This window comes from Lathamus discolor, chromosome Z (assembly GCF_037157495.1).
Source record: "Lathamus discolor isolate bLatDis1 chromosome Z, bLatDis1.hap1, whole genome shotgun sequence".
NCBI classification, from domain to species: domain Eukaryota; kingdom Metazoa; phylum Chordata; class Aves; order Psittaciformes; family Psittacidae; genus Lathamus; species Lathamus discolor.
In genome coordinates, this window is record NC_088909.1 from 95,224,903 (window position 1) to 95,251,987 (window position 27,085).

General features: G+C 38.6%; 1 protein-coding gene across 3 annotated transcripts in view; it reads left to right on the top strand.

The window, feature by feature from the left end:
- FGF10 (fibroblast growth factor 10) overlaps nucleotides 1-27,085 on the top strand; it is a 65,509-nt gene that overhangs the window by 1,833 nt on the left and 36,591 nt on the right. The window lies entirely within an intron of this gene.

Consider the following 27,085-nt stretch of genomic DNA (forward strand, 5'->3'; position numbering starts at 1 on the left):
ACGCTCTTCTCCCCGAGCAGCACAAGATCTGTCTCCCCCGCTGACCCCTCTCCAGCCAGGAGCCAGGGGCTGCTCCGAGGGCTGGGTCTTTGCCCCGAGTGTGCTCTCCGCCGTGGGGGTGCCCGGCGGGCTCGGCAGCCGGTGCTCTGCAGCGCAGCCGCCCGCGGTGCGACGATGCCGGTGCCTGCCGCGTCCCTGGCGTGCGCCCCGCAGCTCCCGGGCGGCAGCGCCGCCGCACCGCTGCTGCCCCATTGTAAACATGTGAGGCAGCGTTCCCATAGACCTCACACGCGTTTCATTGTCGGATGGGTTTCTGGTTGGGAATTTTTTGTTTTGTTTTTTTGTTGTTGTTGTTGTTTGTTTTTTTGTTTTGTTTGGGGGGGTGGTTTTGGGGGTGTGTTGGTGGTTTTTTTTTTTAGAAATTATTTCAAAGCAAAAGTCATATGGCTGTTTCCATGGCTGATGTTTTCTGTAGCACTAACTAGGTTTTTAGTACTAGCTGGCTTCTGGTAATGTATTTTTCACTGTCAGAGCTTGAAATGTAACCTTTATTCAGGTTTCCTTTCTGTGCAATCTCAAACTGAAGTAACTGTAGTAAACCAAAATATATTGTATTGTAAACTCTCATGTGACTGCATCCCGCTATAGGAGCATACTGTTATGCCAGTGTTGGAGGAAACTCTCTTGACTCATTTCACTGGTGGAGAGCCACGTTTTGGTTCTTGGGTTGGTTTATATAAATCCAGATAAGCCTGGGAACATAAGTAGATCCCTTGTTAGCTAATGTGTAAGGTATGGAGTTCTTCAGCAGGTTGCTATGCCGCATGATGGGCATTTCTGTTAATTCAGTTGTATTTCTATTAAATACATGTAGTATAGGCTTAGAAATAGGGAGGAGAAGGCTTCAGTATCATATGTCACTAGTTCACTTGCTCCACCTTGCAGCTTCATACTTTATCACGCGCTTAATGTTCGTACAAGCTTTAGGTGCCAAAGCAGCTGAATCTTACCACCTCCCTGTCTGTATTTCATAGGAAGCCAAGTTCTTAAAAATCAGAGGTTTGACAAAGGCTTCACTTTGTTTGGATTGAGGTCCTAGCACTATATTTCTTAGATTACTTTTGTTTGTGGAGGACGATGTCATAATTCCCCTAAAGTGGGATTCTGAAAACTTCTCTGACCATCAAGCCATTCTGTGTAAGGGGCCCAATCTGACAACAGTGTACTCAGAGAAGTAACTGATGCTCTGAGCAGTCCCACTTAAGCAGCAGAGCTGTTCAGTTGCACACATGCAAGAGCTTCTACCAGATCTTACCAAGAAAAGGTAGACTACTCTGAAATTCACATATACTTCTATTTGTTAAATCTGCATGCAAGAACAACCCCCTGCAGCTGTGTGGTGTGATTCTCTTTTCCTAGTTCTCCAGTCAGCACATCAGAAAGAGAGCTGTCATTCTTGGTGGTATCATCATTGTTGTCACATCTGCAGAGTATCTGCTGAAAGAGAGGAGAATGTAATTTGTTTCATATAAAAGCAAAACAATGCCTTCATTATACATAGTTGTATCCTGTCCCTCAAGTTTATGTGCAGTGAAGAAAGAGCTCCCATCATCTTAAAACTTGTAACTGGCTAACCACACTTAAATCACAGAGTCAGATGTAGAGTACAACATCTTTTAATACAAAACAATTAGGATCTTGTTAGCAGAAGATAAACCTGTTTGACTTACGCTCCTTAGTAGTCATTATAATCTGCAATGTGAAATTGTGTATTCTGCGAAAGTATCTAGTCTGAGACAATTTAAGAATATGTTTAATGTGCCTCTATTTCAAGGGTGTCTCTATAACAAAATGTTGCAGGTGATTCACAAAAGCTATGCTTTTCATAACCTCGCGTGTAGCTGTGCCATCATAACACTGCCATAACCCCCAGCTGGACTGAATCCATGCCAATATATAGTATTTTTAAGATTGTCTAAAATACATAATTAGATACGGCTAGAACTCCACCATGCACAAAGTTAGGCACCCAGCCAACTAAGTTGTAGCCCATTTAACATTAAAAATCATTAATCTCTAAGTTCCTCTTTCAAAATTATGCTTTCTTAAACAAGTAATAGTGGCTATTGACACACAAGACTTTGAAATGTCCTCATTTGGAAGCTAATTTTCTTTTTCTCATATGCTAGTGTTTAAAATCCATTTATGCTGCAGTAAAGCCTTATCTGTAGGGCTGTAAGATCACTGTATGTTGTGTAATTAGACAACAGCTTTCATGGCTGTCTGCCAATTAAGCACTGTCAAGTAAAAAGAACAGTTGGAGAGTCAGAATAAACATTCAGAAAACAGAATTTAGTCTCCAGCTTCTAAATGGCTGAAGCAGCATTCATAGATTTTCTTTATAAATATTGTGTAGAGTGTGCTAAATTAAAGTTTACTTTGGCAGATGTTTTCCAACTTGATTGCTTGGACCTATTCCATCAGCTTTTCTCTACCTATAGGGTAATGGGAACAAAGGTGGCTTCTGAGTACTTTGTCAGAAGGCTGGGGGAGCTTACAGCGTTTAGCATAGCTAGAGGGTGTCTGTCCCTAGATAGGACACTTTCTAGGTTTTGGTTTATAGTTCCTTACATACCGAGTCGTGTCCTCAAAATGCAGCTTAGGACTACCTCATCCCTCAACACAACAGCTGTGAAGTTTCTTGCCCCTCTTCTTGACAGTTATTTGTATACATGAATAAGGAGATCTGTACTGCTTTCTTGTGACTTAGGTAGTTGGGGTGGGATGGGACGATGACAGAAAACAAAACCAAAACCACTCCAAAGAGCAATTACAAAAGTTTTCAGTATAACTTGGGGCCTGGGATGACCAAGAGAAGCTTAAGCCATATATTCAACTGAGAAAGAATTGCATGTGTGCAGATTCTGACTTCACTTGAAGCATTTCGCAGAAACCTTTCTTGAAGACAGTGAAAATCTGGGTTTAATGAATAGCATTCATCAGGCTACGGAACACATGATAAGCTGGTTCAGGAAAATCTGAATGTATTTTCAAGCGTTATACTATTTTCAGTTGACTTTTAAGACAACTGTTTATATTGCTATGAAGCGCAGATTTCTAATTTATAGAACAGATCTTAGCTGAAGAACAGTAACACAATATGCAACGTTTGATTAGTAGCAGCCAACCAGAGGTCTGTAGGGGGAGTCCTGCCTGAGCAAGGACTGCAGGATCAGGCCATTATTTAAGTACGTGTTTAAGGAATGGAGTCTGTGTCACTGAGCTTGGATATTAGTGGGAAGAACTGGTGCAGCGATTCCTGCGGGCATGGACTAAGTAGTGCTATTAAAAACCTACAGTAGATGGCGGTACAGCCACTGACTAGTGTCACCTCTCCTCGCTCAAGGAAGGTGGACAAGAAGGGGCTGGAGCCTCAACTGTGTGAGCTTATTTACACCAAGGAAAGCCAAAAGATCTTACACCAACCAAGATTCTGTTAATTGGCCTTCTAAGCATCCAAAGTGGATTAATCCAAACAGTGCAAAGGCACTGCAGTTGCAGAGTGAGAGTATTTACTGGGGGAGCTAGCATGAAATAATTAGCTGCTTCTCACCAGCTGACCTATTCCAGGTTTTTCCCTTGAGTATGCAATTTTCTTTTATACATAGCTTTAGGATCTGCTGAAGTCTCTAATAGTCTTTGGTTTTACTTTAGTTAGTGTGGGATCAGATTAGCAACTCAGTGACTAATAGCAAGAAAATGTTAAGCCCCATTGTGTAGCCCAAAAGATTGTAAACAACCAGTCTTCTAGAAAGGCTTAACATTATTATCAAGAGTTTAAGTGTGTGTTTATATGCATGACATATAAATACAGGTTTGTGTTGTATTTGTGGTTATATACATAAAAAATAGCATTAAATGTGTTTTGATTAAGTATACTCAGTTTGATACTAATTTTTTTTACTATACCTCAGGTGTAATGAAATCATAAAGCTTATTAGGTACCTTAACCTCAGCTGTAAAGCTGAAACCAGACTGGAATACTTGGTAAAATGTGCTATTTTCCTACTAAACATTTTTAAAACTACCTTTTTGAGCTTATAAACTCCTTATGAACTCATGTTTGTAAATTAATGTGAGAATTTTTTCCTGTGTTTCTGAAGACTGATTAGTAGGCATATGTGTTTTGTTGTTTTATTTTCCATAGATATCTGGCTTACTTTTTAAGCAATCAAAAGACTTTAAATAGGAAGTAATACCATTTTAGTGAAGTAATTGGAAATTCTGTAATACAAAATGTGTAAGTTCTCCTCGAGATGATTTCTCACTTTAAGGCTTTTTCTTTTTTTCTTCTGCAGAACTCAGTTACATAATTTATAACCAGCAATATACAACCTTAGACACCTAGGATTTATGAATGTGGAAAGAATTGTGCTATTTAACATCTACATGACACATTCATGTTACCCTTACTGCATTCCTGCCTTGTGGACCCTCCATGCTGATACTGTAGTCCTGTCATAAATCTGTTCAAAATACACAGTTGTAAGAGGTCTTTTTGTCTTCATAAATCTAACTTATAGCCACTTTTAGAAAAAAAAAATAATGGGGGTAATTGGAAGTTTGATCTTAAAACCTCAGAAGAAAGAAATCAAGGGGCATGCAGGCTTACAGATGCCGTATTGCTGTTTTAATGGGAGGGTTCTCAGGTGGCTTGGTGAAACTTCCCTTGACGATGGCATTAGCTGAGTGAGCACTATAGAATGTGCTTACACTTCTGAAACATCTTGGATGCATTCACTCATAGGATAAGATCCTCTATTTTGAAATAAGGCATTCTAAGATGACTTTCAGATGTCTTTGAGCTGTGTATGTGAATAGGGGCCTTTTCACTTCAAATAGGAGTCAGATCAGATCCTGCAATAGGGGAGTTTTCCTTTATTCTGCAGAGTCTTTCATTTTGGAAGAAGAAAAACCATTCTGTGAGCAAATCTTGTTAACCTGTGTGTCTTAAGTTAAAAATAGCAGGTACCTGTATGAACAAAGAGCAACATCTCCTGTCATGGTGGGTTCTTGAATTTTAGTCTGAGCAAGTAATACAGTTGTACAAGGAAGGTTCTAAATAGGGAAAAAAACCCTCTTTGTAAACAATATTGTACTTCTATTCTTAAGCTTAAAATTTGGGGCTATTGAAATAGTGTCAGCAAAGCAAAGAAATTATTTGGTTGACTTGGGATTTGTTATAATGCTCCCTTCATGTCCCATTTTATTTGTATTCCCAGTTTCCTGAAGAGCTTTCTGAACCAGTGCCACCTTCTGTAAAATATCACTGAGCTGAAATTTCAGTTTGTAAAATTTGAACACTTGCTACCATTGCTCGCAGTTGCCATAAGATACTGAGCTACCTTAGCCTATTATTCTGGGTTTATCATCTAATGACTTCTTTGCCATTTTGAATAGCGCAGATGGTTTGAATGTTTATCAGCATTAATAACTGCCATCAGCTAGATAAGATTGCATGGAAAAGTAACCTTTGCTTGCTTTGGCCTATAAAAGTGAAATTACTAGTTCAGAAATAAAGAATTCACTTAGTTAATGTCAGCACATATATGTTTTTTTTGGTTGATAAGTATGTTGGTATTGCTAGTCTGTGTGTACCTACCAAACAACTCCTTCTTGTGTTTCAACAACTTATTTTGATACAATATTTTAACATATTTCATCCTTTCCTTGCTCAGATGCTTTGAACAAGGTAAAGTAGTCAATGGGACTTGTAAACACTAGTTCTGTTAACTAGAAATATCCTTTCCTAGATGTATTGTTTGTGTTTGTAGTGCCAGTTTGTTGTAAAACAGCTCTATTAGTTGCAACACAGTAAAAAGGAGATAGGAAACAGTGTTTGTTGCATGAAGTTTTGAAAAGTCAGTGTGGGAGAACTCTGTTCATGGAGAAAATTAAAATCTTCAAGGGCAGGAGTGAGGAGGAAGTGGCTTAACCTTTAATCACTGAATGGATGTTAAAACTGAATTCGTTAGATGAGTGGATTATTAAAACTGATTATGCTGCTTCATGAGTACAGTGCAGCAAATGGAAACTGGAGGGGAAAGAAATGGTTACAAGTGAGCCAGGTCACACTTTAAATAATGGCTTTAAAGGCACTCTTTGTTTTTAAATTAGGTCGCTTGTGTTCTGACTTTGAACATTCCATTCTAATTGCAACAGTAAATCAAAGAATACACTCAAAGTAGATTCCCATGTAAGGTGGACAACTGGACAGTGCCTTTTTACTGCTCCTAACACGTGCATCCAATTACTGGATTGATATACTCACAATGTCAGCGGTAAAGCATTCTATTTTATAGTTAGCCTAAAGAATTATTAGCCTGTCCCCTTTCACATTTACCTCTAAATAGTCTTTCAGTAGTGTATATCTTCGTCAGTTAAAGAGGAATTTTCACGCGCACCAAAGCTGACTTTCAAGAAAAAGTAATTGTTGAAACTTCACAAAAAAATTTCACTCACTTTCTCCCTTCCCCCTTCCATAATTTTGGTGTTGTGCAAAAGAGGAAAAGTCTACAGACACTAGAAACATGAATGTTCATGAATTTTATATAAAACCAGTGATCAGGTCTTTCATAAACCTTTATTTAGGAAAGCAATATGATGCCTACTCCTTTCATGGTGGAAAACATATGCGTAGGATGATAAACTTAGTTGGTTTTCTCAGTTCCTGACTCCTCTTCTTACATGGGGAGCAGAAGTGAAAATGGGGGATCTGAGGAGTCCAGCTGCTCTTCCTTCCTCTGCCACTGACATTAGAGGTTCAAATATTTCATAGAAATAAAGAAAATACAAGTTTTCTTTCAGGCTCCTGATGCACATCTGTGCAGCTGTAGGCAGTCTGTGTGGGAGTTGGGAAGGGAATGACGAACCATTCAGGATGTTGTTTAGTTGGGATTTAAGTTACGGTGCTAAGTGGAGGCTGGGTATAAATAAATTATATTGTGTCCACATTAGAGGAAGGGGATGGGAAGTGTGACAAGTCCCAGAGCAACACTAGAAAGAATGACAAGAAAGAAATAGGGGTAGCATGTGTCGTGAGTAGGAGAGAAGTGGGGAGAGGGGGAGGGTGACTTACCCATTTTAGCAGCAGTGAACTATCGGTGATGTGGAATTGTCCTATGTCATCTCACTGCATCATTGGTTTGCTCACAGACTGAACCTATGAAGCCATTAAGGTGCCTGTTGAATTTGTCTAAAAGTGTGTCCTTGGAATTGGAATATAAACTCTTTCCACTCACAATTTCATTGTCTTCTCTGATAGATACTATAGATATCTATAATGCTGTCTATAGTACTATAGATACTAGATACTGTGAGGTACACGCTCTGGGATTCTCTTCTTCACACTGTCCTCTTCAAGAGGATTAGTAATCTACTTCATTCTTAATATCAAAGTCAGTACAGACTACTTGCAGGCAGAAAGATGGGCAAATTTGCCCTTGCATGTAATAAGTTATTTGAAAGAGCCACAAGTAAACCACTGTTACTGAAGACAAAGTTGGTATTTTGTCTGGGTTTTCTTCAAATTTTCTTCAGATTTTTTTCAAATTTTACTATGCCAGTACTATCAAAAATATTTGTTATGAGAAAAATATATGAATGACAGAAAGATATTCTAAACTTCTAGGTGTTTTAATCTTCTGAGGATGGAATACGGTTACAAGTGGACTAAGGTATTTTTGTGACTGATATCAAGTGAGTCATATTTTGTAAGCTTATCATTAAGGTTTAATGTAGTTGCATAGTTACAAGATTTTTACTACAGTGAGAAAGGGAATATACAGAATATAATAGAATGTGGGATGACTATAATATGAAGTGTATTTTATAGTACTGCAGTTTTGATGCCTTTTTTTCATTTTTATATTTCAGGAGATGCTAAAATGCCTGATGATCAATGAAACAGTCTTTTGACTTACACTGAGAACAAACTTTGTTGATTTCCCAGTTACACATTTTGCCTTTGTGGTTTTCTTGGATGTAAACATTGGAAATGTAAACCATATTCATCTGGAAGTACCTCTCGCAGCCAAATTAAGTACCTGCTTAGTCTCTGCTTAGTACTTGTGGAGGCAAGGAGGCTAATGAAAACCTCCCCCTGAACTATAACCTTAGCTGACTTCACTGTGTCGTTCTCTGTCTTGGGGGAAGCAGAGTGGTGCATGTGGCCCACATTCTGATGACAGGACACTTTTCCTTTCAAAACACCAGTGCTAATAACTGCGATACAGAAACTGTGTGCTCACTGAGGATCTGTAACTGCAAAACTAATGATGTATGAAAAGATGCAGCAGAAGTAGTCTAGAGCTAACCATATGAGCCGAGTTGTGGCCAATTTTTGTTAGTCTGCTTGTTAGATGCTGAAAAGATAACCCCCTCCTGTAGAAGGCACTTGTGTGGTTTTGGTGGTACCCTTACCAGGTGGCTGGGTCAGCAGCAATTTGGCCAGAGGGCTATGCTAAGGCTCAATTTTGTGTAAACTGAAGAGGGACATTAGTAAAGGCTAAATTTCACTGGGTGTTCTGACCAGACAGCCAAACTCTTTAAATTATCACTTCACCTGGTTCTGACAAAAATAGTTTAGAAAGTGACTAGCATGTAAGAAATGGAAGGAAGTTATAACTGTTTCAGTTCTTGCAGGTGAAGATGCTGGGTGAAGGCACATATGTAAGTACGCTGATTATTGCCAACAGTAAAGTTATGCCTGTTTGCTTTTATTCACAGACCAGCATCACCTCTGCTTCCAAGAACCCATGAGTGCACACAAGCAGTGACTCACTTTTTAGGGCAATGCATAGTTTACACAACTTAAACAGGTAAAATTTACTAAGGTTAGCACTGGAAGGTGCAAACTATGACCTTTCTGAGGTCCGAAGTAGATTTGATTCAAGCAGTTTTGCTCCTTCCCTTAGGCTTTGCTTTGTGGGTAGTCCTAGGCTAAGGAGCATGGAGGGAAATACTGAGATCATGCAGTCTGGCAGTTCTATCCGGACTGGCAATTCTATTTATCCTGGCAATGGTGATGTTTCATACTGACAATATACAGTGGGAGATACTGCAGGACAAGGGGAGAGGGGCAATACTAACAAAAACCTTTTTTCAAAGTACTATGTAAAGATAATAGACATTTCTTCACAGCTTCACATTCCTCAATAACCTGAGGAGTAGTAACTGGAGCCCAGTCTGTACATCCCATTAGTTATTCCTTGGTACTTCTTTTTCTTATATGGCATAAACCAGCCAAGAACAGTGACTGCCAATTGTGTCAAAGCTGATGATAACTGTGTATTAAGAGCTATAAGATTGAACTTACTGACATTGCTAAAACATTTTTAGGTCACTGTATGGGAAACAGAAAGATTACTATTAGTAAATACAGTGTATAAAATACATTGCTTTTAATGAGGAAATGCATTTCTGCTGCACATACCTCATAGAACAGCTACTGTGTTAAGGTTGCAACTGAATTGGTTGGGAAAGAAAAAGTCCAACACAAGTTTGTAGAACAGTTTGGGGAGTTTTAAATTTTTGAAAAATTCTGAAAGATCTAAAAAGATGACCACAGTGATTTTTTTTTTTTTTTTTTTATCGTAACAAGACAGAAACGCTTAAGGGCTGGAATAATGATGTAGGATGTGGGAAACTAAATGCTCATGTCCTTCACCATGTGCTGTGAAGATACCCTCGGCATAAAAAGGCAGCTGGGGGACTCTTCTGAGTTCCTTGTGCTCCTCACAATGATTAAGCAACACTGAGGAGGAATCTTCTGTAGGGGAGAGGGAAGAAGACTGAAAATTTGGCACAAGGATAGTTTGAGGGACCTAAACTTTGGACATAGGGAGTGCCATAAAGTACTAATATTATGACATATCAGGTCCTATATATGTTATCCATTATACCTCAAAATCTTCCAATGTATTTGACTCTAATCTCTCTGGCTTTTTGCTGCTTACAAAATGAGGATGGTAATACTTCCTACAAGAGCAAGGGTGTTATGAAAGCAAATTATTTGTGAAACATACCAGTAACACTGTGATGAGTGCCAGGGAAAAAAAGCCTGCCCAGAGGGTAATCATTCTCTTTTTACAGAAAAGTTTGGATGTAAGGAATAGCAAGGGCAGTTTTGTTGTCCTGTAGGACAGGAAAAGGTAGGCTTAATTCTTAACTCTAGGAGACTTAAATGTTTGTCCTTTGACCAGAAAAAACTTAAGATTCCCAAGGGGGGAAAAAAAGTTTTCTATGGCCTCTCTTGCAAGCACTCTGTCAAGATTACTCAACAAATTTGTTCCATAGCATAATACAAAAGTCAATGACAAAATAGCTTCTAACCAAACAGCATGGGTCTAGGCACAAATTGGATCTGTCCTTCTGTCAAGCTGAGTTCTAGAACTGATTGTGCTGTATGAACATTATAGTCACGCGCGATGTCAAAATTTGTTTTGCTTTAAGGGTATGAATATTAAGAGGTTTCAGCTCAAGGACCTATATTATCTCCATGATTAAACACTTAAAATATAATTGTTATTTCACTCTCTTTACTGTAGGCCTATCAGTCAAAGCAATTTGAGCATATGAGGTCCAACTCATATTTATTGTACTTGGCCCTATTACATATTTTTAAGACTGCCTTAATTTCTGTGAAATGCTGCCTATCTGTTGCTGTTGAACTACTGGAATATTATTTTTTTGTATTTCTTTTACTGCCATGTTATTACTATTATTATAATTAATTACTATTATTATTATTGATACTTGCCCTTTAGTGTCACAGACATTCTTTCAGCTTAATTTATTACAGTTACTTTTACATGTCACAACTCCTCTTTGAAATGACAGCCATCCAAGTTAAAGTCTTTTCAACTTTAGTGAAAACACATATAATGAGGCTAACACTTGGCTCATGTGGAATTAATCTGCTCTCTTGGTCATTTCTTCTGTGTCTCCTGCTGCAGTCTGCTCTGAAAAGAACATATCTGCAGCTGGGGAGAACATAAGATTAACTTCCGCCTCTCTGTGGCTTCTTGCCTCAGACCACACACCAAATAATTCCTCAAAGCATTATCCAGATTTGCTCAAAAATCACCATGCTTGCTTTATTCCTTCAGTTCTACCACACATGCATTTGTGGACTCTTGCTTGCAGATGATTCTGCTTATGAAACAGGAAACATTTTGTAAAGACGAGGATTTGGAGACAAACGCTATTGTAAAATATCTGTAATAATTTTTCTGTGGAACTGTTCCTTTTTTTTTGCTGGTTTTATAAATGTAAACAGTAGACCATAAAGGTCAACAAGATGTAACCTTTTGTTTCCAGCTGTACTCAGGACATAACAAGACTGATGTAGCTTTTAGTACAGACTGAATTGTAGTAACTCCTGTGTCAAAAATGAAATTAAAAAAAAAAAAAAAGGCAAACCACAGTGCTTATGTTTAGGAATATCTTTAGTGCTGTCTGAAGTATCAAATTCAATAATGCTAAAAAAACCCCACCTAGCCACTGTGTGGATGGAGAAAGTATTAGTCAGCACTCCAGTCTAGGTACCTCCAAACCATAATCAGTTTAAAACCCCTAGAAAAGGAACCACAGATATCAGGATACCTCTGCTCATGCACCAGTGCAGACTCAAGTTGTATCTGTGATGATGAGCAGGAAAACCAATACGTAAAAGATCTAACTACTTACTGTTACCTCAGTTACAGCTGAGGTTACCAGGTGCTTCTCGTTAAGACCTTAATGGTGATGGGAATATAAGTTTGGTGTTTGAGTAAACTTCAGTCCGGCATTTTCTAATATTCATATTGTTGTTTTTTCAACTAAATATTTTTTCATGGTAGTTTCATAACCTTTCTGCTTTTCACAGTAACCTGTCATAAATACCTATGTAAGCTCTTCATTTATACGTGTGTTTTGTGTGCCAAGCTATAGAAGTTCTACATGCAGAACTCCTGTTACAAACTTACAGACATAATAGAAGAGTAGATTGTATGATGATGCAAGTAATGTACTGCTTAAAATGAATTCTCCAAAGAACCTGAAAGGGCCCTAATCAAAAACTGCACTTGCATTTTCAGGTGTAATACTTGTGCAGCTATTGCTGTAAGCACCTCTGAGACCTTTTTTTATCAAGTTTATGATGTAAAAGCTCATGATGTGAAACATCTTGAAAACAGGTAGAAATTTGTGTCATTATTGCAGTATATGGACACATTAGATTAATGTCTTCAGGAGGTCCATTCCATGTGCTTTAGCTAGCAAAGGATGATAAATGTTAGACTTCCAGATATTTAATAATAATTTCAGAGTTTAGTCAAAGAACTTATCTCATTCCCTTGTTCCAGTACATACCTTGCTAATGAATCCTGGTTAACATGACCTTGTAGCAGAGTTTTTTGCTGTTTCTTTTTTTCATTCCTTATCCAAATTGTAGATTTGTTTTCTGATTTTGAAGGAGAGCTGATACTCACAAGTCATATGTCACAAGCCACTAAAAGTGTCAAAATCTTACAGCAGGCCCTTGGTGGCTTGTTAATCTCTCCTACTCCCACCCTCCCCCTCCCTTCTTTTTTAAAGGAAACAGACTAATTCACTTAAATATAATGAGAGCCATGCTTGCCTACTTTTTAAACAATATCAGCCAAAGAAAGATCTGTCTTATTTCTTCACCTCCTTTTCTTGGCTCCAACAATTAAACAGAAAGCTAAAAAATACAGGGGTTTATGGCAGAGCTATTTCATATGTCAAATGAGAAATGGAGGCTGCCGTTTTCATAACAAAAATATACAAGTGCTATGGCAGGGAAGTTTTTCTTTTCCTTTTGTCTCTCCCCCCCCCCCCCCCTTCTAAATTATCATCAGCAACATGCAGAAGATAAACCTCTATGTTAAATAGGGAGACCAGATGTATGTTTAACCCCTCGCCCTCATTTTTCTAACTGGCTTCCATTAGGAACAAAAAGTTAAAATATCTCCAAACAAAAATAACTGATATGGTAAGGTGAACTTTTCAACTGGATAAGGACTCTAGAAAAAGACAGTATTACAGAGCCCTGTGTTAGGCCAACAGACTCTTTTAATGTAGTGGTACATTGATACTTGGAACAGTAAATCAATGTATGCTTTTGATAAGTAGTGGCAGTAATTTTTGTTGAGTTGCAGCAAAAGTGAAAGCAAGGAGTAGTTAAAATTCTCAAGTGTTAAAGAAAAATCTAGAAATACCGTGCTACAGATCCGAGGTTTGCTTTTCAGTATTAGACTTTTTCTTCTCCACAGAAATTAGCTAACCAAATCTTGAAATATGTCTGTGTTATTTTCCCCTTTCTCAAGAGAGGGAATTTTAGCAGGAAGTTTAAAGACCAGGATTTTCTGTCTTTCATCTTGATTCGTGCTTATTCCACTATAAATCCCTTAACAGATTATTCTACTCCGTTCCTTATTTTACATTCACAATACAAAGGATTATATTCATGTTCTTATAGAAATGGAAATTGCAGGGTAAGATGTAATACTATTTAATTTGTATAGCAGCATATGTCTCCAACATAGATATAGATGTATGACAGATTAAGTGACAACTTTAAGACTAGATGAAGATACAGAAAGTATAAGAAAAGTCTACAGAAGTGATTGAAAAGAAACAGCAGACAATTCTGTCTGAAGACAGATGTATTGGTAAATGTCTTCTCTTGGTAAAAATGTTCATCAGTGGAGTCAAAAAAATTGTCAATTTTTGAAAACAAGTTGTTCTTCAAGAGCAAAGCTAAGAGCTGCTGGGAACCCATAAGCTATCTTTTGGAAGAGTTTGAGAACTGAGTTTGTTTTGTCAAGAAAGATAAATGTTGTAAGTGCCGTTAATGTATTCACTATAGATAACAGCTGGAGAGAGTGTGTCCTTTTGGAAGTACAGTCTGAAAACCAGCTGATTTTGCATATGGATTCTAAATTTCTAATTTTAGTTGCTTCCTTCTCATATTGTTAAGCTTTTATATATGAATAAGGGTTTAGGAGAGATTTAACTGAAGAAAAGTTATTCACTCAGGAACAGAAGAAAGTTGCCTACAGAAAGGCAGGAGAAACATGTTTCGCATTGGAAAAAAAAGAAAAGACTATTGCAAGCAGGGAATCACTGCAAGAAGTGATTGGGTAGAGGAGAAACCCTCCAGCAACTTGTTCTAACTCCTCTGCTGAAGGCTGCTAAATTTTATGAGCTCATGTTAGCATCCCATAACTTGCTCCATCCCAAATCACACACCTTTGCTTTACTGCCTTAAATACAAGATTTCAGCTATCCTGGTTGATATTACCTAACACAAGTGTACACTGAAGTGTTTGGAGAGCAGCTAAGCTCTATTTGGGAAAATCACATAAAAACTGGCTGGTATAGATTTATTTATCTTTATTTCCTCCTTAGTAACAGGGATGTTCTAGAAGAAAAGAAAAAAAAAAAACCAAGAAATAAAGGGAGTATTAGAAGAAGTGGCATTTGATCTAAGATCACCAAAATCATTTAGACTTTGAGCAGAGAGGATGAAGTTTTCACCATGTATCTAAGTGCGGCTGTCCAGGATCTCAGTTAATGTGTTCCTCGTATTTCTCTGAAACTGTCAATGTAAAGTAACCTATTTATTCACACTGTGATTTCAGTTGCTATCAAGAGTATCATTTCAGCACCTTACAAAAGTAATAATACCACTTTAGAACCTAGTTGAGGAGAAAATACTAGCTGATTTTATAAGTTATGCCAATTATGGAAAAATTGCAGATGTCAGCTTTACAGGAGGCTGGACTAGCCAAAGGAAAAGGTCAGTTATGGGATAAAGGGGAAAAGGAAATCTTCATGCCACAAGCTGCAGTGAGGAGGCAGGAACACTCTGAATTTTCACTATAAGCTCCTTGTGTTTCATGCTTTGCAGCTATCTTAGAAATCTTGTCTTCTCCTTATCCGCATAAATTTCAAAAGTAAAACAATAATATTGGAACCATTCGTACTGGATAGCTTTAGCTGATGGTTTCTGTGGAACTAGATTCTATGCACAGTATCAAGCACATCTTCACTACACTTCCAGAACGCTCTCTCATCCACAACATAGGCACTTCCAGATGACCTCTCCCACCTACTAACATTCAGTGTATGACACTGAGATCTGTAGATAGTTGGGAAGTGGTTTGTGTCTTTTGCCCTAGAACAGGGAAGTTTTGCAAAGCCATGTAATCAGTGAATTTATAGTACCAAAAACCTCTCTGTTCATTCTTCAGTGGCTTCTTTTAACATCAGCTTTTGGTGGTCCACTTCGAAGTGGTTAGCAGGCCTTGTGTCTCAGGATCAGGAAGCAGCCAGAACTGCAGGGGAGCTCTGCTGCATGCACAGCCTCACCATGGGCATATGTTATACATGGCTGGTGTGTGTCTGTTAATTAAAAATGTGACAAGTCAGAGAAGCAGGGCCAAGGAAACATCCTGGGAACCATAATATAGCCCCTGTTATCAGCAGCACTGGTCATATAAATTTGTCCAGAAGTTTATCAATTTCAGTTAGTACCAGGTAGGTTTGCTTACCATACTGTTTATAGAATCATAGAATAGTTAGGGTTGGAAAGGACCTCAAGATCATCTAGTTCCAACCCCCCTGTCATGGGCAGCGACACCTCACACTAAACGATCCCACACAAAGCTTCATCCAACCTGGCCTTGAACTCTGCCAGGGATGGAGCACTCACAGCCTCCCTGGGCAACCCATTCCAGTGTCTCACCACCCTAACAGAAAAGAATTTCCTCCTTATATCCAATCTAAACTTCCCCTGTTTCAGTTTTAACCCATTACCCCTTGTCCTGTCACTACAGTCCCTGACGAAGAGTCCCTCCCCAGCATCCCTATAGGCCCCCTTCAGGTACTGGAAGGCTGCTATGAGGTCCCCACACAGCCTTCTCTTCTCCAGGCTGAACAGCCCCAACTTCCTCATCCTGTCTTCATACAGGAGGTGCTCCAGTCCCCTGATCATCTTCGTGGCCCTCCTCTGGACTTGTTCCAGCAGTTCCATGTCCTTTTTATGTTGAGGACACCAGAACTGCACACAATACTCCAGGGGAGGTCTCACAAGAGCAGAGTAGAGGGGCAGGATCACCTCCTTCGACCTGCTGGTCACGCTCCTTTTGGTGCAGCCCAGGATACGGTTGGCTTTCTGGGCTGCGAGCGCACACTGAAGCTGGCTCATGTTCATTTTCTCATTGACCAGCACCCCCAAGTCCTTCTCTGCAGGGCCGCTCTGAATCTCTTCTTTGCCCAGTCTGTAGCTGTGCCTGGGATTGCTCCAACCCAGGTGTAGGACCTTGCACTTGGCATGGTTGAACTTCATCAGGTTGGCATCAGCCCACCTCACAAGCATGTCGAGGTCCCTCTGGATGGCATCCCTTCCCTCCAGCATATCAACCAGACCACACATCGGCAAACTTTCTGAGGGCACACTCAATCCCGCTGTCCATGTCAGCGATGAAGATGTTAAACAAGACCAGTCCCAACACCGATCCCTGAGGGACACCACTCGTTACCGGTCTCCAGCCGGACATTGAGCCATTGACCACAGCTCTTTGTGTGCGGCCGTCCAGCCAGTTCTTTATCCACCGAGCGGTCCATCCATCAAATTGATATCTCTCCAATTTAGAGAGAAGGATGTTGTGTGGGACAGTGTCAAACGCTTTGCACAAGTCCAGGTAGATGACATCAACTGCTCTACCCCTGTCCATCAATTCTGTAGCCCCATCATAGAAGGCTACCAAATTGGTCAGGCAGGATTTCCCCTTAGTGAAGCCATGCTGGCTGTCACCAAGCCCCTTGTTGTTTTTCATGTGCCTTAGCATGCCTTCCAGGAGAATGTGCTCCAAGATTTTACCAGGCACAGAGGTGAGACTGACTGGTCTGTAATTCCCCGGGTCTTCCATTTTCCCCTTCTTGAAAATGGGGGTTATATTTCCCTTTTTCCAGTCGTTGGGAACTTCACCTGACTGCCATGATTTTTCAAATATGATGGCCAGTGGCTTAGCAACTTCATTCGCCAGCTCCTTCAGGACCCGCGGATGGATTCCATCAGTTCCCATGGACTTGTTAAAATACATTCATCATCAGCACTACTCTTCCTGCTCTTTTGGCCCAGTAGTATCCTTTGCTGTTCCACAGCTTTTCTTCTTTAGAATCCACTGCCACAAGTACCTGCAGGAAGCAGTTAAATATAAAAAAAGCTAGTAAGCTTTCTTTTTTTCCTCTCTGCTAAACTTAGATTGCCAAGTTCATTGCTAAACTGAGAACAGTGAGCTGAGACATAGCCCACAGTCTTCCTGTTGGTTTCGGATGTGAAGCAACTAACTACATCCTCACAGGCCTTGATGGAGAATATCAGGTCCTGTGTAGCACCCTGAAAACATAGCTGTCTTGCTTTCCATACCCAATATTAATAGCTTTACTGTGACAATTTAATTTGAAGTAGTTCCTGTGGGTCTTCTTTTTGGCTGTACGTGGACGTGCTCTTTTTCTATAAGATACTTTCATTATCTTGCCTTTTCAGAGCAGCTTCTAGATGCCTGGTCTTAAACCAGAACTGTACAACATGTCCCAGGCCTAAAATAATTCCAAGATTGATGAAACTAGCAAACACACAAAAAGACCTCCCCTATGCCACTTAGCAAAGGATGCCTTTCCCCACATATCAAAAGAAATGTGACTGTAGAAATGGGCCTGGTTTACAATGTGCATGTTACTTGGGCAGAGCGTAGAAAGGTTGAAGTACTCTGCTAAGAGTGATGGTCAGAATACAGATGATGTAGAAAAGGTGAATTGAAACAATTTATCTTGTGGCGTTTTACTCTCATTAATTTGCATTAATTCAAGACTTTTCTTGAAATTTAGAAGAAGAATATTGGTTTATGAAAGTTTTGAGGAATGAACTTGTTTTCCCTGCTTTCTTAAAGATGTTGAAATGCCAAAGCACTTTCCAATTAGAGTGAATATTGCATCTTTCTAACTTCCCTACAAAATCAAAGGCCAAAATAATGTCAGTTTAGATGAAGTATGACATTTTGTGGGATTTTGTTAGAAATATATAATGAAAATTCTTTTTTTTTCTTTTTTGCTATACTAAGCTTAAGATTTCTCTTTTTCCTTTAAAAAATGTAAAAATATTTTTCTTATAATTTTTAGAAAGTTAAACTTAAAATTTAATTGAAGCCTCTTATTTCTGTAGGAAAATAAAATTTGTGATCTTTTCAAATGGAATTGTACTTGGTCATAAAAATTCTATCTATAGCTTACTAATTTCAAAATAAGAAGAGAATTGGAGAGTGAGCAAATAAATGCTCAGAAGAGTTGTAGTATTCTTTTCCAAAATAATTAGGCCTTCAGTGACATGATGCTAAACACAGAGAATAACTGTGTTGTGTTTCACACAGGCGTGTGTCCAAGTTCTTGGTCCAGACAAGCAGTTTGACCATCTGTAAAATGTCTAAGTTAATACTTGAGGCTCAAGGCACTGATGTCTGTATGACTGAAAGAATAAACAGTTCCAGCTAGTCCTTAGTAGCTTCAGTCACTAGGAGTTACTGAATTATTGAATTAGAAATACTTGAGAATTAAGGCATATACCCATAATGGCTTAACATTGTGCAGAGGACTGTCTGTTTTCATATAGAAACCTACCCATGGGTCATTATGTCTTTGTCCCACATATACAAGGAAAAGGGCTCTACCTTTTCTTCCTTGCTTCGTTCCCCAGTGTTGTCAATGGGTTTAGGGTTAACATAAGGAAATGTGCTCCCCAAGCAAAGCATTGGTTCTCCTGACATTTTTAGAGTAGTGTTACAACTGCCATTTGCTCTGAATACAATGCAAGCTGAGCAGTCGCAACTTTTTTCATGAAGCTGATTCTTCTATGTGCTAAACACACATTTATATTTAGAAAGGACTTTAGAAAACTGTTTTATGAGGCTGTGTATTTGCATTTGTTATAATCCATACAGGTCTCTTGCTTCTGTGTTGAGGAGGAGTGAAAAGAATGTGTTGACAATTGTTTTTGATTTTTTCATATTGTGACAGATCCTTTCAATGTCATATTTCCTGAGACTTTTATGTATAATTTCACTTGTTTCTGCCATTCTAAGGAAGATATATCAACCAAAGCTATTTTTAGTGCTCCCCTGAGGCATCAAGATGTCACAGAAGAAGTGTGGACTGTTGCAGCTGATACATGGACAAGGAGATAATGGGCATGAGAAAATGACATTTTTTTTATTCATATTTTCCTTTTCTTTTACCATTTGTATGCCTGGCTCTAATCAGTGACTTCTTTGTGAAATGTTGCAATTGAAAAACTCATTGCTCTTCTCTGGTATGGACCTCAGGATTTTAGGTGAAACTGCATTAAGAGGCTACAGAGGTTAATTCCACCTGAAAGTTTCCAATACTATCCACATCGGTTGACACTCTCAGCACACTTCATAAGCAGTCTGGGAGAAGATATCATTAGCAAAGCTTGAGTGCCACACTTGTCCAGTCCTTGCACTATCTTCTCACATTTCAAAATCTTCACAGGTGGTTGTGCATTTTGCATGAGGCGTTTATGCATTCAAATAAGTTCGTTGGTCAGCTGCACGTGCTGTGTGTTATTTCTTTCGGATGTACAAGGAAAGAGATTCTTACCTATCCTACAGAAATCTAACACCTGAATAGACCTTTCTAAAAGTTTTCTTTTTATTTAGAGTACCTAATCTTTCTTTTTTTAATAAAAGCTTGAAGTATCTTGGTAGAACACCTGCATGTCTTGTACTTGTCAAGAACTTCCAAGGTTCTGTGATTATGTTTTGCTAGTATAAGAAATACTTTTCTCTGTGCTTTCCCATGAAAATTCCATATTAAGCCAGAAGCTTTCATTAAGAAAATCATAAACCTAATGAAACAGAAATGTTGTCAAGATTGCAGTGTACTAAAAAAAATTACTGTTAAATCATTGCTCTCTCTTTAACAGAATCCTTGTATGTGTTACGCTAAAAACAGAAAACATAAGGTTTTCAAACAAAAGCTGTCTCAGGGCAATCATGTCTCGCTTAAGATTATTTTGTTTCAAACCAAACTCCAGTGAAATGGGTTATCTCCTATGCAAAACAGAGGTTAAGATTACTTTGTTTCAGACCAAACTCTAGTGAAATTTGTTAACTCCTATGCAAAACAAAGATTGAAGTGCGAGTACCTGCTTTCCTCTCTGTCTTGTTATGATGTTTTCTTACATTCCAACACTATTTTCTTTACTCTTTTTAAAGAGAAAAGCAGCTTTATGCTTTGGAGTGTGCAGAAACAAGTTGAGGAAAGGTTGGAAGGTCAGCCAGTGAGCTCGAAGTGTGGCAATTCACTTCTGTCTCACCTCATTCCTGCTTCTTCAGAGCAGCAGCACAATAATCTTTTAAATCTGTTTGATAAGGCTTGTATGCTTGAAGCAACTTGGACACTGCTTGCATAGGAGCTGTCTTGAATTTGCCCATATGAGATCACAGAAAAAAGAAAAATCATAGGACACTCAAGGAATTTTCCAGGTTGCTAGATTTAATTACCAAAATTTCTAAGGAATTCTTTTGTACCAAAAATAATTGGATCATCATTTTTTTAAGTGGATTAGATGCAAAAATATAATGTAAAACAGCCATTACATTGAGATATGATGTGGGACATTTTTAGCTGTCAAAATGTGCTTAGAAATGTATAACAACTGCCAACATGATACTGTGAATTGTGAAAAGGAAAAGACTCAAGTTTGGCTATTTGCTGTTGCCAGTAAATGTCTACTTTTGTTTAGACATTATTACTACAAAAGCCAAGATAAGACTGTGATTTGCCAATTGTTGCATTGTGCTGTCCAACTCGGATTTTGAATTAAAATACAAGTGCCAAAAATTATGTTTATATAATTTAGTATATTGTGTAATAAAAGTGTTAGGTAGTCCAGTTAATTAAATTATTAAATTTTGGCAAAGCAGTGTTAAATTGAGTTTATATTTAATAGCAGATTTGGGAGAGTGGATGGAAGGAGAGTTGAATTCTACTTCATATTAATTGAAACAGACTAAGCTGTTGATAATATAATGCCTGTAAATAAGAATTAACTGCTGTTTAATAGCCGTTTTTCTAAGAAGACAGCTTGAAAAGAGCTTGCTTTAAAACAGAATAGTCTAAAGTGGAACTTTTATTCCATGTAAATGAGAGTCTATGTAGCTAACTTCACTTTTGGACAGGTGAGATGGTGCCGATCCCCAGAGAACAATGCACTGGGAAAAAGCTCTTTTAACTCATAGCAAAAGTAAAAAAAATAGAGTTAAATAATGAGTGGTAAGAAGAGGCCCATGAGAATTAGCACATCTTACTATCTTCTCTCAAATAAGACCTTGGTTCTCAGAATGAGTGCAGCCTTTTCCTTTCTTTTGTAAATTAGAGTGCACATACCGTTTAAAGGATCTCATTCTTTATATCAAAAACCTATTGTAACTACTTGGGTAATTTTCTTGAGGTTAAATCTCACTTGGATGGAGGAGTTTGAAGGATCAGCTTTGGTTTCCTTGCAAGTTGCCCAGGCATTTTCAGTTGGAAAAATTCTGCACACCCCAGCTATAATGAGTTATGTTTCTTGTTTATTTTTCCATTATCAAGATGACCAGTTATATGTTTCATAAGTAGTTTTTTTGATCAAGAGTGTGGCAAACAAGCTCCATTCGTCCCTTGTTTGGTTTGACACCCTTCCTGGATGCTAACACTTAATTAGTCATTGTCCAATCAGAGGAATTTGAGTAGCTTGTTCATTTTGTTTGTTTATTCCATCCCATTAGTAAGTAGAGCAGTGTAAGATGCGTCCTGAAACAGAACAAGATGTGGAATAGCCATGCTGAAAAATTCCTTATTACTTACAGAAGTTAAACCATTGAACCATTCTTAAATTCATGTTGGTTGTGCAATGAGAGATGACACTGTTCTAAATTAAATCAGCAAAAGAGAGGGAGGACTGAAATTTTACCTAGGGATATCTCTGAACTTTGAAGATGAAATTAAATGCTATTCCAGGAAAAAAGTAAGCTGAAAATAGAGAATAGAACATATTTAAGCCAGTTTGAAATAAAACTGAAAATTAACAACGGCAGCCATAAAGGGCCTGTGCTGTCAGTCTAGATGTATACTGTTCTTTCTTCCAAGCATTAGCTTTTTAGTTTGGGCTTCAGTGAATAAAAATGTTGAAAGAAAATTGAAGTTCTAGAAAGTTTTCCACATAGACAAAAATACCGGCCTTGTTCCTTTTTGAATGATTTGTATTAACACTTGCAACATCTCAATCTCAAACCGTTCATTAAAGTCAATGTGTGCTAAGCTTCACAATTTCTGCCTTTCCAGTGAATATTTCCAGTTGTTGCAAACTAGGCAACTGGGGCTTTTGTTCCCTTTTACTCGGGATATTTTGCTGTAGCAATAAGCAAGGAGGCAGATAAAGGTATTTTAAGTATTACTTTCTGTGGTTCGAGTCAAGCTAAACCTTGATAGCTTGTATTTGTATGAAATCTTTCCCTCCATATTTATTTTAAATTAAAAAACTTTAAAATATTTGATACTGGAAGCTAAGCCTTTGGGTATCCACTCCTAGTGTCCAAATGTGCGTATTTCTTGCACATTCAGCATTTATACCTGCTGTCCAGAAAGATATGTCAGTAGATAAGAAAAGTGAGACAAGGCCTGGGATAATGAGATAAGAAAATGAGAGATCTAGTTATTAAAAATTACAAACAAAAAATGTCATCATTAACACATATTGTGAGCATTTGCCTAGCAAAAATATTATATAAGATGACTAGGTCTGACTGCCCAGCGGTAGCAGAGTATTATGTGCTTTGTAGTGCTATGCGTGTAGAGGAACCATAAGAATTGGAACGAGTAGGTGTGTGTATGTGTAAAAAGAACAGGTTAAATAACAGATGTTATCACACACAAGGTGGTTTACTGCAGAATAGCCTTTTTGTTGGTTTTCTTCTTGGTTTAGGTTTTTTTTATTAGTTAATCAGTTGGCTTGTTATCTAGCTGCCTGGTTTTGTTCTCATGGCTGCAGTTGTTTTGTCTAGGTACAAACATACATGAACATATATTGCAAGGAATTTGGAGGAAGGATTTACAGTAATTTGCAAAAGTTGGCCACATGAAATAAAAGCAAGAGCATTCTTGTTAGAAACCTTGCTTCAGCTAGTGTCTGCCTAACCATTGTTGAGACTAATGAATAGCAATGGAGCCTGGCATTACAAAGTACTCGAAATCATCAAAGGTAGTAAAATTGAGATCAGACCAAAGCAGCATCTGGGAGTGAAGTTTTAAGTAGCAGGCAGGAATGTGTACTAATTATTGCACTGTTAATATGTCTCATGTGTTGGTTGAGTAGAGATGGTGTGACTAAGGGCAGGCGGTAGCACAGTCAGTAGCCCTGGATTTTATCCATCACAGATTCTGTATTAAATCTCCAGCTGCTTTATAACTTTCCTAATACGACATATTCCCATGCAAAACCTGTCTGTCCAGCTGAGCACACCACTTCTTTCAGATGTCACCAAATTTATGTAACAGCCTAGGACCATTTGGCTTCCTGCTAAACTGGATTGAAAGCTTAGAAGAGACAGCTGGACAATGTTTCACTGCTACTAAAATATTTTCATTGTATACATCAGACACTCAAGTTCATCCATGTGCTTTGATGGTTTCTTTCCTATATATACAGGAGGAACATTTAGCTGAGATGACACTGCAGCACTGCCTTCAAACACAGCATTCCAAGGTGTCATTTATACTTAGAGGAGGCTGTTCTTCAGTCTGTTCTTCATTTTTATAGATCAGGAGACTTTGAAGAAAATATTGTTTTCTGTACAAGGTGTGTCGAAGAAATACACAGCAAGCACAATTCTCCAGCCAAAGAACCTCTTCATCCTGAATTTTACATGTTTTTTATTTAAAATATTAAAGCTGTGAAATTAAATGTAATGCTAATCAACCTATTGAACAGAATAATATTTATAATTTGTACTTCAGATTTTCAAAACTATAGCAACATAAACTAATTTTCTGGAAGCACAGGAAGCAATAAAAGTCTTGTAGTGCTTTGAATGTGATGTAGTGGGATAACATAATCAGCTTACATGTCTGCATGAGAAATAGTCTTGAATATTAGCTGGAGTAATAGTGTGGTAACTGAAGCCATAACTTTTCCCTATGAAGTGTTCCATATTTCAGGCTTTTGCCAACAATATCTGTTTAAAATACAGAAAACTCACTTGGTAGCGTAACTGCTGTTTGCACCATTCGCAGTTTATGGCCTATTCTGCTTCCAGACTTCCTTGAGCTATATCAATGATATTAATGAAAAATCATAGGAATATGACAGGTGTAAAGGGAATTTGCCTTTCACACCTACTAGCTCTGTGAAGCTCTCATGGAAAGTTTTAATTTTTCATGTCATTCTGAAGGTTGTCTTCATGTTAGGGAAACATTCTAATTGTTTATAAGTAATGTGAAATGGAATTTGTTTACTGAGAGCAATTGTAGGATGTGGTGTCAAATACTTCATGAATAGTCTGCTAATGCAGATGTCAATCCATGATGAAAACATTTGGTTAGAGTTAGTGAAAAGTTGCTAGTAAAAAGTAGAAAAGCATTGAAGAACCTCACATCACCATCTCTTTGACCTGAGAATGGAATCGTGTTTATGATTTGATCAATAGTATTCATCGGGAACAGTCGCATTTTGCTGTGACTGCTGTCACAGGGCCATCAAGAAAGAAGGCAGAAGAGCACCAGCCACCAGGTAGATTATGGTGCTCTGGATTTGCCCTGTGATATTCAGGTTTTTCTCACCCCAGTTGTAAGCTATCCAATGACCAGATGCTTCACACTAAAGAATTTACATTTGAAAAGGGAAGAGGGAAGTGTGCTGTATCTCTTGTAGACTTTGTCCATTCTCCTGTACATTATATTTGTCAGGAATCTGACAACTCAGGAACTTGATTAGTTTTGCCTGTTCTAGTTTCACTCTCAAACTCCACTGCTGAGAAAGTCTGCTATATTTTTTTTCCCCCAATTCTGTAGATTTTGAAAACTATCTTGCCGCTATCTTTTTTGCTCTGTAGCATATTTCATTTTGGACTCAGATACCTACTTCTCTGGTAGCAGTGGACTGGTCAGCCTCTTTGGTGCAGAATGGGAACACTTTTGAAATCTTAAAATGTTTCCTGGGCTAGAGAAATGGTTTCCCACCCAGCTCTCGGTAGCAGTCACATATTTATCCATGGAATCCCCATATGACTTTGTGGGTGGTAATGTGTAAAGGGCAGCTTTCCCACCACAACAGATTTCCTCAATACAGATTTATTTCTCTTTTGCTCTGCCGTTTACAATCTTAATCACTGTTAAACTTAGGCCTGGTGTTTGTAGGCCGATATTAACTGTATGAGGAAATAGCCTATGTTGAACCTTACAACTCCTTGGATACCCATTTGTTACTTTTGTCTTTAAAATTGGATAATTATTTTGAAAGTTTCCTCATCCTGACTAGAGGCAGAATAGAAGTACAAAAATCCTGGCACCCAGACTTTCATTACAAACTCTGGCCTGAAGGCAAATCGGTGACTCTCCAAGGGTTGAAAAGCTCAGCCATGCAGAAAGCAAAGAACCAACAAAAGCAGAGTCCTCTGGCTGACTTCTGTAGATGAGAGCACTGCAGTGCTCTGTGTACATAGCAGGGGGCAGACAGCAGTCAACTTTTGGCATCTTTGTGTGCTCTGAGGTCAGCACTCCTTTGAAATTCGTGGCACAAAAGTAAGAGGGCAACAGGGTCATCCTGAAATTGATAAATACCAGTTTGAAAGCATCTTCCATTGTGTAAAGATTGTCCAGAACCAGACTGAGCGTCACATATCTTGCCCTGTTAGCTTGTGAGCTGAATCCAGGAATTTCACATGTGTACTTGTCTTTTGTTATTGATATGCTCCAAGGGGCTGAGAAGACTATTGGTTCCAGTCCAGTAGATAAAGATCTGAGCTCAATTAGAAGATGCCTTTTTGGCAAATGTAGCTTATTCTCTTCCTTTGAGGAAATATTATTATATTGTTGGGGGAAAGGGAAATAGTAAGGCATGGTTCATATATCCTGCCCTCACTCGAGACCTACGGTGCAAGAGGCATTTAATGCACACTGGGCTTCCATTGCAGCCTTGTCCAAAGGCAAACCTTGTGGCTGGAGACAGCAGGCAACTACCTCTCTTTCTTTTATAAGGTTCATGGAGTACCACTATTCCACTCACATCAAACTCACGCGGCTTAAGAAGTCTGTAGGCATCAGTGTGTTAAGAGCTTTCCTTCATTTCATGGAGCTCATTGGAGATCTCCTACCCACAGGACAAGTCTATTTTTAAAACAGTAGTTCTTAACAATATTATAGAATGATGTATGGGGTGGCAGAGAATGGATTAAAAGCAGCTCTGAGGAAAAGGGCTTGGGGGTATTGATTGATGAGAAGCTCAGTGTGACCTGACAATATGTGCTTGCAACCCAGAAAACCAACCATATGCTGGGCTACACCAAAAGAAGTGTGACCATCAGGTAGAGGGAGGTGATTCTCCCCCTCTACTCCGCTTTTATGAGATCCCACCTTCAGTTCTGCATCCAGCTGTGTGTCCCCAACATAAGAAGGATGTTGGAGCTGTTGGAGCAAGCCCAGAGGAGACTACAGAGATTGTCATCGGGCTGGAGCACCTCTCCTGTGAAGACAGGCTGAGAGAGTTGTGCTTGTTCAGCTTGCAGAAAGAAGGCTTCAAGGAGAGCTTATAGAAGCCTTCCACTACCCTAAAGGGGCCTACAAGAAATCTGGAGAGGGACTTTTTACAAGGGCATGTAGGGACAGGACAAGGGGAATAACTTTAAATTGAAAGAAGGTACATTTAGACTAGATGTAAGGAAGAAATTCTTTACTGTGGGACAGC